The sequence below is a fragment of the Micropterus dolomieu genome, linkage group LG05 (assembly GCF_021292245.1).
Source record: "Micropterus dolomieu isolate WLL.071019.BEF.003 ecotype Adirondacks linkage group LG05, ASM2129224v1, whole genome shotgun sequence".
Lineage (NCBI taxonomy): Eukaryota > Metazoa > Chordata > Actinopteri > Centrarchiformes > Centrarchidae > Micropterus > Micropterus dolomieu.
Window position 1 is genome coordinate 17961429 of NC_060154.1, and position 11982 is coordinate 17973410.

Genomic DNA, 11982 nt, shown 5'->3' on the forward strand with positions numbered 1-11982 from the left:
CTCTGAGTTTGCTACTGGGTCGACTCTTATATCAGGCCCCATCACACAATCAGGGTTTGTTGCTTCCAGACTGTACCCTTCATCTAAAGGAGGAGTAAGGGAGGCAAAACAGGAGGCATCGCCACTGGTCATTATACCCCCAGTTTCAGTAGACCCACCAGTTCAATTCTTAAGACAGACAGAACAAAATGTATTACCCAACAGAACAGCAACTGAGGGTCCACCTTATACTGATCCCCCCCGAAACCTGACTGTTTTAACTCCCACTCTACAAAGCGTAGAAGCACTAAATCCCAGGAACATAGAGGGTGAGATTGGTAATATTTCAGCAAGTGAGATAAAGGAAAAAGAGGAAATGGAAGACAGGTTGGAAACTGTTTCACCAAAAATGGACACGTTACAACAACAACAACTTCCAGGTGGGGAGCAGGGGAGTGGGACAGAGACAGATGAAGATGAGATAGATTTAGGGGAGGAGGAAGTGAAAAGACATGCAGAGATAGAAGATGTAAGTTATGATAATAAAACTGTCACCTCTGAGGATTACACTGAGTCCTCCCCTAATTTGAGAAGCACTGAAGAAACCTTCATCCAATCAGAGACTGAATCTGCACAGCAGACTGTTAAAACAGCCTATCAGCCGCCTACGCACTCTGTCAGGCATCATGGGGCGGGATTAAGATCTTGGATCCGAGGTCAAAGGGTAAGAAATTGTTTACATTTAGCAATACCTATAAATGTTTTTAATCAAAGCTGGATTTCACAGTTATTTTTGTCATTATAGGTCTTGGTATACTTTAAACGTCAGATTTATTCACAGTGATATTGAATTCAGAGTGTTAATGTTGTTATAAATGCATAAACAAACCACATAGGAAATCTGAATCACATTTGTGTGACATTCTCATCTCATATTCCATCATGACCTTCGATGAAATTGAGTTTGCGTGGAGCTGATTTGATGACTGAGATGGCAACATATATCTGTGTCAATTCCAGCACCTAGAAAGCCATGCAAGTGTGTGTTTGGTTGAAGTGAGAGGTTAGTCTCTCCTGTAAAAGCCATCATCTCCCTCCCCTGGCTAAACAGTGGTACTGTAACCCTGAACTGTGAAATCAGGCTTTTGGGATCTCAGACTAAAGACTCAGTGTTTTCATTCACAAACTCTCCTAACCCTTAACCTTACCCATTATCACAAAAAACAAACATTAGATTAATGAGATTTTGGACATAATAATGTGGTATATCTACATTTCTATTGGTTCTCTGTATTCTGTATAGGGCTTAATGTAGTTGTAAAAACTAAATAATGTGTCCCACCCCAGTAAATCTTAATTCATTATGGTTCATTTATTTTTTTGTAGCGATGATTATCCAGATCTAACTGTTTCACCTTACTCTTTCTTTAGGGGTTGCAGGGCCCACCTGGGCTAACAGGACCACCAGGGCCTAAAGGAGATAAAGTATGTATTCAATTAAACCTGAATCAGGATCATTTTTTTGTATAAACATTGAATCAAATGAGTGCTATTTGAAAAGATTTCTCATAGTGCTAACAAACCTACAGCCCAACCGTCCTATGCAGCTTGAAACTGCTTTTGATTTACAGGTACATGGATAAAACATGGAGCAGCTCAACAAATTTGAAAAAAAAATTAAATGACTATTTGAATTTAAAAATACATCCTGATATAGAATATCCTACAGCACCTGAGACTAGCAAGCAAGCAGAGAAGTTGAAACAGTTAGCTAAAAGTGATATATATATATGGTTGAAATAGATAGTTAAAAGTAATATATTAACATTTCAAATAGTTAGCTACAGGTCATGTACAAATGGTTAAAACAGTTAGCTTAAAATAATGGATAAACAGTTGAAATAAGCCTAAAAGTAAAGTGTGAAAGGATGACATAGAAGGCTAAAATGAATGGATTAACTGTTAAAATAGTTGATGTTAGTTAAAGGCAATGTAGAAATGGTAAAATAGTTATAGTAGTATAATAGTAATGGACTAGCTTTAGCTGAAGTTAACAGGGTAAGTCAAACTTAAGGGGTTTACTTTAAGGGGTTTATACATGGACTGTTTAACTTGCAGCTGTGTGCTACATTCAATGGGAACTCTGTGAAAACAAACCACAGTTGAAAGGCTACTTTTTAATTTAATTTAGGAAAATGCATTTTTTTATTTTTCATTTGATATTTATGTATTTAATCTCTTAAACGTATTCATAAATTACAAAGACCATGGTCTAGACCTGCTGTTATGAATTGGCCCAATATAAATAAAGTTGAATTGAGTTTAATTCACTTATTCATTTATATGTCAAGTATTAAATTAATTAAAAGTTTTATTAGTGGTAATATAATTATGACCCATTTAGCCTAGTCTTGCATTTCAAGAGGTGCATCATATTCTGCATTTTATTTATAGGCAACTTTCACAAAATCAATTAATAGTGTGATCCATAAATTTTAATACACATTAAGACTGTATTCTTAATTCCCCTAAATATAAAATACTAAATATAACTTTAAAATCTGTCTCCATATCCTTATATGCAGTTTCACTAATCAATATACATGAGCCCCGGTAAAACTGTTGAATGGTCCACTTTACTGAAATCAAATAAAACAATGGGTCCTGTTGTTATATAAATTACTTCTGTTAATTTATGTTTTATTTAAATTGGCCTCTTTGTTTTGTCAGATGATTAACAACTCTCATTAAACCTCAGATACAAGTGATTTCTGCAAGAGAGGGCAAATTGGTTTAGACCCCTACAGTTCAAGTTTCTGAGGATACCACAATCAGATTTAAGATTTATTCCCAGTTGACACGTGTTTAAAATCTTAACTATTAAAACTAAAACTATTAACTTAATCTATATTGAAGCTGAATGACACAACATCAGCCCCAAGCTGTTTGATAGGCAGTTTGTAGCTCAGGGCTGTTTTTATCAGCTTTTTGTGGAGTTCTTCTGCACCGTTGTGGTCAAAAATGGCTAAATGCAGCCTTGAATTGTCAATTTTGGACGAAAAACAGCGCTGATCAAAATGTAGACAATGCAATATAAACTATAATAATAATAATAATCCTTATTTGTAGAGCACTTTTCAAAAACAAGTTACAAAGTGCTTTAACAAGTGTAAAGAATAAAACTCATCCTGTTTTCCACATCAAAGAGACATATTGTTTTCTGTCCTCTCAGGGTTATCAAGGCGTCATGGGCAGGACCGGGCGGACAGGATATAGAGGCCCCATTGGTCCTCCAGGGATGCCTGCCATTGTTGTATTTAAAACCTCTGAAGAAGAGTGGGAGGCTTTCAAGGTAAACTGCTGTTGTGTTGTTGTTCTGCACCAGTAACCACTCGCCAGTAACCACTTGCCTTTGGTGCTTCACACTTGAATTTATGTTGAATGTATGAATGTGGAAATTAATCTATGTAAGTAATATTAAGCCAATATACTAGCTATTCCAAAATGACTGAAAACACAAACAGTAGAAATATTAAAAAATCATACTAGCACATTGTCACACATGCTTTGTATGTTTGACTTTTGTCACCTCTATGTATTTAATATATCGCAAACCACATAACATTCATCCATCCATCCATGGTCAACCGCTTATCCTGCGTACAGGGTCGCTGGGGGCTGGAGCCATTCCCAGCTGACATCGGGCGAAAGGCGGGGTACACCCTGGACAGGTCGCCAATCCATCGCAGCCACATAACATTATTATAGCAAATTTCCCAGTTTAGATCTGTATTTTACAACAGAGTCAATGTTTCTTGCTGACATTTCTCATGCTTTGGTTATTGTTCTGAATGTGTTATATTTAATTCAAGTCTATGTAAGAATCATTTTTGAGAGAAGTAGGTTTACAATATAAAATTTATATTTTCTCTGTTATTTTCTCACAGAAAAAGAAGATCTATAAAAAGCTGATTTCTTCCTGGCCGGTAGGTGTTTGTTGAAATATATGCATTTGAAATTTTTTTCTTTCACTGCTTAGTTGAAATCCACTGAGCCAAAATCCTGTCCACTCCAGCAACATATAGTATTATTACTTTATTTACAGTGTAAATACAGTCCACTGTAAAAACAAAAAAAAAATAAAATAAATAAATGAATAAATAAATGAACTTGTCAGGACTTGTTGTGACTGAGTCATAAGACTTTGTTGTTTTTTATCTTCAGAAAAATAAGGGGACTCCAGGGCCTCCAGGACTACCTGGAGATGACGGACCAATTGTAAGTCCACAGAAGTGTTAAAGATAACTTGAAAAGGCAAACAGGAACCTAGGTTTAAACTGTATCATACCATGACTATACCAAACATAAAGATGTTGTTTAAGGACTCCTGTTCTGTCCTAATTTTGTTATTTCAGGGGCCACCTGGAATTACTGGGAAGCAAGGTCGAAAAGGAGTTCAAGGAAAAATCGTAGGTATCTCTAATTTATTTGCATCTTATCAAAGTCCACAGAGAGGCTTGGCTGGTTTATGGGCTCATCACACACTTTAATGCTTTAATGTTAAGTTCCATGCACACTACATTATTACAGTCTCTGCACTGCTTGTGACAAACACTCCACACTGAAATCATAATGATGACTTTGATTGATAACGAACTGAGTTGACTGATTCATGTAGAACAACATGGAGTTACAGAGACAGGTTGTGATGGTGTAATTTTGTCAATGAAATGTATGCTTACTGTTCTGCTGACTAAGCAAACATCTCCAGGTTGTTGCTACAGTGCTAGGGTGTTAGGTGTTAGGAGTGATAGGTGAAAAGGTGTGATAAGATAGTTATCACGGTGGAAGTAATTGTTATGGTGACTGGTTCAGACTGGTGTTCAAAGCTGTTCCTATGCTGGAATATCGCCCGGATATGTTAGGTGGTAATTATGTGGCTTCTGAGTGGAAGCTAGGGTGTACTTACTGGTTTTGAGGGTTTACTATGGGGTTTACTGGGGTGGTGATGGTGCATTGGATAAGACACATGCCTTTGGTGTGAGAGCCCCGGGTTCAATTCCCATTGTGACCCTTCCACCTCAGCAAGACACTTAACCCTTAGTTGCTCTGAGCGACCTCTGACATAAATAGTAATTGTAAGTTGCTTTGGATAAAAGCGTCAGCTAAATGAGTATATATAAACAATAAGTGGAAGTGGAGTAAAAGACGGACATGACATATAGCAGACAGCCATTTTCACTACCACGTCTGCTCCAATGACCCAACAACATACTGCTACTCAGTGTACACTCACGATACAATAAAACAGCAATGGATCAGAATATGGTACAATAAACCTAAATAAACTACTTAATTACTGATTTGTGAAATAAAGAAGAAAAGATATCAAATTATTATCTGCTTTTTTGCTGTAAAAGTTCAGACACCGGGCAAACTACATTACATGTTGTGTTGTACTTCAGGGCAGTCCTGGACCACAAGGTATGCCGGGTCCCCAGGGCCGACCAGGAAGAGACGGGACCCCAGGACAGTACCCTGATCCAGGCCCTCCAGGCTTACCTGGAGAACAGGTAAATATGTGTGTATGTAAAATTGTGTGTATTTTCAGCTCCTTAATACTCTTTGATATGTATATTCCACCCATAAGTTCAGTCCTGTTGCAGCTTGATGAATTCACTTTGTTTCGCATAGGGTCCTCAAGGCTACAGAGGGGAGAAAGGCAGCAAAGGGGAGCTGGGTGAGTGGGTAAGAGTGGCCTGGACTTCTAATGTTATGGGAATTTAAATTATGGAAGCCCAAGTCTGTCTATCTGAATCTATCTATCTATCCATCTCTCTTTTTTTTGAGTTTGGCTTTTTATTTTTTGTAGCTACCGGACACTATTTTAGCTGCTCATATTCATGTGTCAGATTGTTAGCAGTGGGTATTACAGAAGTGTTGGCTATCTGCACAAATCCCAATTCTTTTGTAAAGATGGCACTTTATTGTCAGACACAAGCATTTTCATTTATAGTTATTTGTTAAACCACTTCACTCTGTCTTTAGGGTTATCAAGGGGATGTTGGACCACAGGGAAACAGAGGACAAAAAGGATACAAGGTCAGATTCAGCATCCACTACATACATATTTTTTAGGAGTAGATGGCTGTAACATGGGAATCAAATTTTCCTTTTTGTAACCAGGGAAATAAAGGAGTCAGAGGCATTGTTGGTGTCCCTGGCTACATAGTAAGTACCGATGACTTGACTGTTTACAGCCCCTGTTGTTGCTTCTCATTATAAATTTATTATAAAGTACAATTTAAAATACACAAGATCTTTTCACTGTGCTTGATGGTTGTTAAAGTGATCATTTTCACCACATTTATGTAAAGTGAATTTCTACATCTACATCTGGACTGTCCCATGTTTACAGGGCCTGCCTGGAGCCAGGGGTCCTTCTGGGTTTCCAGGACCACCAGGACCTCCGGTCAGTGTCAGGCAGCTCAATGTGGGACAATAATCCATAAAAAATAATAATTATATAAATATACTCCATTTTCTTGTTTAACACCCTGCTGATTATTTTCAGGGAGAGATTGGATCTCCAGGCTTTAGTGGACCACCGGGCCCACCTGTAAGTTTTCTACCACAATATACTATAAAGTCTTCATAAAATGAGGATGTTGGATTAAATATTGAGATACCATTAAAGTAAGAGGTGGATTTATTAATATGTCTTCTGTTCAGGGCAAAATGGGCCCCAGAGGGGTAAAAGGTGTCTTAGGAGTTAAAGGACCTCCAGTAAGTGAATGACTAGTCGATCAAGTTGTAATCCAAATTGATTAATAAAAAGATATTTGTGAAACAATATTTTATGCTATCAGGGTCATCAGGGTGATCTGGGCGCCAGAGGAGTAGCTGGACCACAGGTGACAAGACACGTAGAGATGTACTCTTTCTCACAGAGATCAAATAATGACAGAACAAATATCTAACCTGTAAATACATCTATTGCTTCAGGCAGAGCCTGGTCCTGATGGAGCAGTTGGGTTTCCTGGTGTCCGGGGCCCCCAGGTATAACAAAACCTTTTTAAGCGTTTCATTATAGAATCAGTTTGGTCAGAGTCAGAAACAGAATCAGTGTGTTATTGTAACTTGGTTTGTGGTTTGTAATTCCATTATTCCATGCAGAATACAATCTATTACACATGGTTATCTTAGCCAGTAACGTGTTGTTTTAGATATAATTTTTTATTAATTAACAAAATAGAAAAATACATTGGGTTATGCTGTAGGTTTCTGAACATGACTGGTGTTTAAGGGAGAGTGGGGTATAGTTTGTCACAAGTGATTCAACTGCATTATTCTCTATAGTATAACACTATACAGTTATTGGTAGTCAGTAATGATTTTAGATTAGATTTTCTGTCGTTTAGGATGATATAGCGGCCTTGAGAGGGCAATTATCAGCCAATGCTGATCATCTCGAAATGCCAGATAATCTCACCATTAATCAGCCGACCAATTAATTGGTCTGTCCTTGTATTTACAACTGGGGATTTGACTTGGTAGTTTGGTCATGTGTAGGCCATGAGACAATGTGGTAAAGTTAATTGTTAATTGTGACCAATAACATGCCTTACTTTCATACAATATTTCTTTTTACAAACCAGTGGTTGTCTCTTTGTGAAACGTTCTCCATATACAGCAGTCATACTTCTCAGTATGAAGACAAAGCGTTATGATAAAATAACTTTTTTCCTTGCAGGGAAGCCCAGGACCAGATGGACCTCCGGGTCCTAAAGGTGGCCCTGTGAGTACACTTTAAGGACAAACAACCACAAGCAAAAGTTGTAAACGCAGCAGTAGAGTGCAGCTATCATTGTGAAATCACTCTTTCATCTGCCCTTTGTGTGTTTCAACAGGGTGATCCAGGAGATGAAGGGGAAATAGGGGAACCTGGACCACCTGGACTTAATGTAAGACAACAATGACAAACCCTCTGCAAAGCAACATTAATCACCGGAGAAGATATATACTCAGATGTACTGCAGCAAGTTTGTCATGTTGGAACATCAGTATAAGGTTTGTCGTTCTCATTTCAGGGAGCCAATGGGAATCCAGGCAAGCCTGGACCCTCAGGTGATCCTGTAAGATTACTTAAAGCAATTTCAATATTGACTGCAGCTAATATGTTCAGTTATAATGTATGGCAATATATAATTTTCTTAACCGTATCAAGCTGTAGGCTATAGTGCTAAATGTGCAGGTGTGTGTGTGTGTGTGTGTGTGCACTTTTGTCTACCAGGGGGCTAAAGCCAAGCGAGGTGAGAATGGTGACCCAGGGTTTAAAGGAGACCTGGTGAGTTTGATCTTTCCTGTCTGTTTGTTCAGTTGATTATTGATCAGTTAATTGACCAGATCAGTCGCTACTTGTTGTGTTTGTGCACAGGGACCTCCAGGACCTCCAGGTAAACAAGGATTTAAAGGGCGTCAAGGCCCTCGAGGACTTGAGGGACTTGAAGGACCAACAGGGCCACCAGGAACTCCCGGACCCAGTGTGAGTGAAATAAACTTAATGAATCGAGACATGTTCACAAACAATGCTATAGCGACTGTAATAATCAGGTTTGGTTCTATACCTACCTTCATCATTGTAGGGGTTTGATGGCATCTTGGGGGAGCAAGGAAAGCAGGGAAAAGATGGACTAAAGGTGGGTTTTCAGAAAGTTGGAAGAATCTAGATTTGTGTTTGTTTTTTCTACTGAAAAATAAATGTTTGTGAAATTGTGCATGTGTGTTTTGTAGGGAGACAGAGGACCAAATGGTATTCACGGAGTTCCTGGGCCTCGAGGCGACAAGGTAGGACCAAGATGGATGCTGAATAATATAATTAATGTGGAATAAGTGGAAAATTGATAAAAGACCAAAACATTTCTTTATTTTAATATTTGTATGAGGGGATTATTGTTATGTCCGACAGCTACAACTTGGCACCAAAAATAAAATATAAGAAACTTGTTGTCCTTGTCATATTTTATATATGCAACATTTTGTAGAAACGTAGTCCAGTGCAGTTACAAATATACACATGGCTACAATCAAAATATCAAAAACAAAATACTGATGATACATGTAATTCACCACAGGTGGCAGTATACCCTTCTTTTAGTGACTGCATCTGAGTTGGTGCCATGTGTCACTTTTACAGTGGTGGACAGTAACTAAGTACATTTACTCAAGTACTGTACTTAAGTACAAATTATTTGAGGTATTTGTACTTTTCATTCCACTTCTACTTAGACTCCGGAGGGAGAAATTGTACTTTTTACTTCACTACATTTATCTGACAGCTTCAGTTAGTTACTTTACAAAGTCAGATTTTGACACACAAAACATATGAAGAGTTTAGAAAATCCTACATTCGCTGATTGACAGAAATTTAATTGACAACTATTTTGATGGTTTAAGACATTTTTCATGTAAAACCATTTGATGGTTCCAGCTTCACAAATATAAAGATTTGCTGTTTTTGCTTTTGATACTTTTGATGTATTTTTAATATTTTTGAGGTTTGGACTGACAAAACAAGCATTGTGACGGTGTCACTTTGGACTCAGGGCAATTGCGACAATATTTCTCAATATTTTCAGATTTTTACAGTCAATTAACTTTTATTATTTCAATTTGTGAATATTGCCAATGAAATTAGCATTACACCTTGAGTGGAAACTCCTGGACTGGATATTAATAAAGTGGTAATTTTTCCTTTAAAAGGGTCGAGTAGGTCGAGCAGGATTTTCTGGATTGCCTGGTCCAATTGTGAGTATGAGTGAGTGGACACTGAGTTTATTGTATATGCTGATCATTGTGCTAAATCCATACTGCTGAAGTGGCTGTGTTTTCTGCTTACAGGGAGAGATGGGAAAATCTGGAGAGAGGGGACGTGAAGGAGAACCTGGTATTAAGGTTCCTATGTGGCTATACTTTTTTTTCTGTCTTTATGTGACCAAAGATATCATTACTTTTACTAATCAATACTTAAAAAATATGCATGATTTCATTAACAGGTTAACATTCTTTCAAAGCTGTTATATATCTTTGCAATCATATCTGTACATTGTAGACTTTAAAAAATATTGTCAGTTCATAATGACCTGACAAGCTTATTTCAAACATTAATTTCCCATTTATAAGTCTATTTGTAACTCCATCATTTTAGTCTATCAAAAATGAATATGTTCATGCAATTTAGGATTTAGGAGAATTTGCTGCTAATACAGATGTTAATAAGGGAATGTGTTTATATGTGTAAATATTTTGTGCAGGGAATGCCTGGAGTCCTAGGAATGAGTGGACCTAAAGGCCTAAAGGTGATCAGAATTACACAAATAATGGCAAATATTGTCAAGTTAGTGTTTTTATTTAAATATTTGAAGGATTATAATATTTTTGATATTTGAATGTCATGTAACCTTTCACTCCAGTTGAAATAAATAGAATTTTAGAATTCCACAAGAGCAACACCCCAACAACTGCCAAAAGATCTCACGATATCTGTGTCCCATCTTAGGGATTTCAAGGTCATTTAGGTAACAGGGGACAGGATGGACCTCTAGGAGCCATGGTAAGACCAACCAACAATACATTTACATTCATTTGAGTTTGTCCAACCACGTCACCTCATAGAGTTCATAAATTCCATGTTTATGTTTCTTCATGGCCTCCAGACAATAAAGGCCTCTCGACTAAATGTTGTTTATGCTGGACTGATTTTTCCACATCCGTGGATAGAGTGTCAAATGTGTTTTTGATTTTCTTTGTCATGGTAGTGGTATTCATGGAGAAACACAGCACAAACTGTATAGTATTGTAATTGTATAGTAGACCATAATTAGGAAGCGCAATCAGCCAGCTGCAATACATATCCAAGAAGTTTCAATTTGGTGTTCTCTTTTTTAAGTCAATAGTAGATATTGCTTAGAAATTACTTTCCTATGGGGCTATTAAAAGGGTAACCAGGACTGGGAAAGACTGTGACAAACTAATATCATCTTTCTGTCAGGGATCCATTGGTGCAAATGGAATGAATGGGGACACTGGACCTCCTGGTCCAAAAGTGAGTTTACCCCTTTATAATAAACAGTTTAGTAAATGGCCTTACAGTGTCACAAATGGATAACTGATACTCTACTAAATATTTTACACAGGGATTACCTGGGAAGACAGGAGCCCCTGGCTTCCAAGGACCTGTAGGGAAAAGTGTGAGTGTTATTCGCCTTTGTTTTAGATTTCTTTTTTTTTAACTCTTATTTAATCAAACTAAAGATCTTTCTGTTAAAGCTGTGGTAGGCAACGTTGGAAAAACTAACAATCATATCCCACCTGCTCCCTTCAGGCCTCCCTCCAGAGTAACTCCCCCAAAACACATTTTCATGTGCAGTGAGTGCACAGAGGTAGGCAGGCAGGTTGGCCAGCCACTTAATTTCATTCGACCGAATGAACTGATTGGCTATGATTATTACAGTCCTGCCACAGCCACAGATGCCAGAGTTTTTTCATTTTTGTGTCAAAGCGTTTGATTAATTGATTGCTGTCAGAATGTAAAGATAATTTCAAAATATAACAAAAATGCCTCTGAAATAACATACCTACCCCAGCTTCAAGAGTAAATGGGAGGAGTTTCAGGGTGGCAAGAAGGTAAAATTTATATGTACATTCACATGTAGTTGGTGCAAATTTTGTGTGCATGTGCTGCTGATAGAAGATGTTTCTTTAGATAGCTATATATATGTGTCAATCAACAGGGAGAAGCTGGCGGCAGAGGAAAGAAGGGGACATCTGGAAAGCCTGGAGAAAGAGCAAGTTACAAAATCACCATCTGGCATTTCAGGATATTACAGTGCAAACTCTTGTGGTGCCACAACACAGTAAAACTGGTTGAGATTGCTGAGAAAAGATGTGATACTAGATGATAATGAACTGCAAGTTTTTGATATTTTGATTGTAGCCATGATG

At 37.6% G+C, this 11982-nt stretch overlaps 1 protein-coding gene and 1 long non-coding RNA gene across 2 annotated transcripts in view; both read left to right on the plus strand.

The window, feature by feature from the left end:
* The window catches only part of faf1 (Fas (TNFRSF6) associated factor 1), a 1021784-nt gene that overhangs the window by 772681 nt on the left and 237121 nt on the right, over positions 1-11982 (plus strand). The gene's annotated exons all lie outside the window — the stretch shown is intronic.
* Positions 4220-5548, plus strand: LOC123970692. Its single transcript, XR_006825041.1, has 3 exons — positions 4220-4257; positions 4395-4448; positions 5445-5548. It is a non-coding gene; the product is annotated as an uncharacterized LOC123970692 (long non-coding RNA).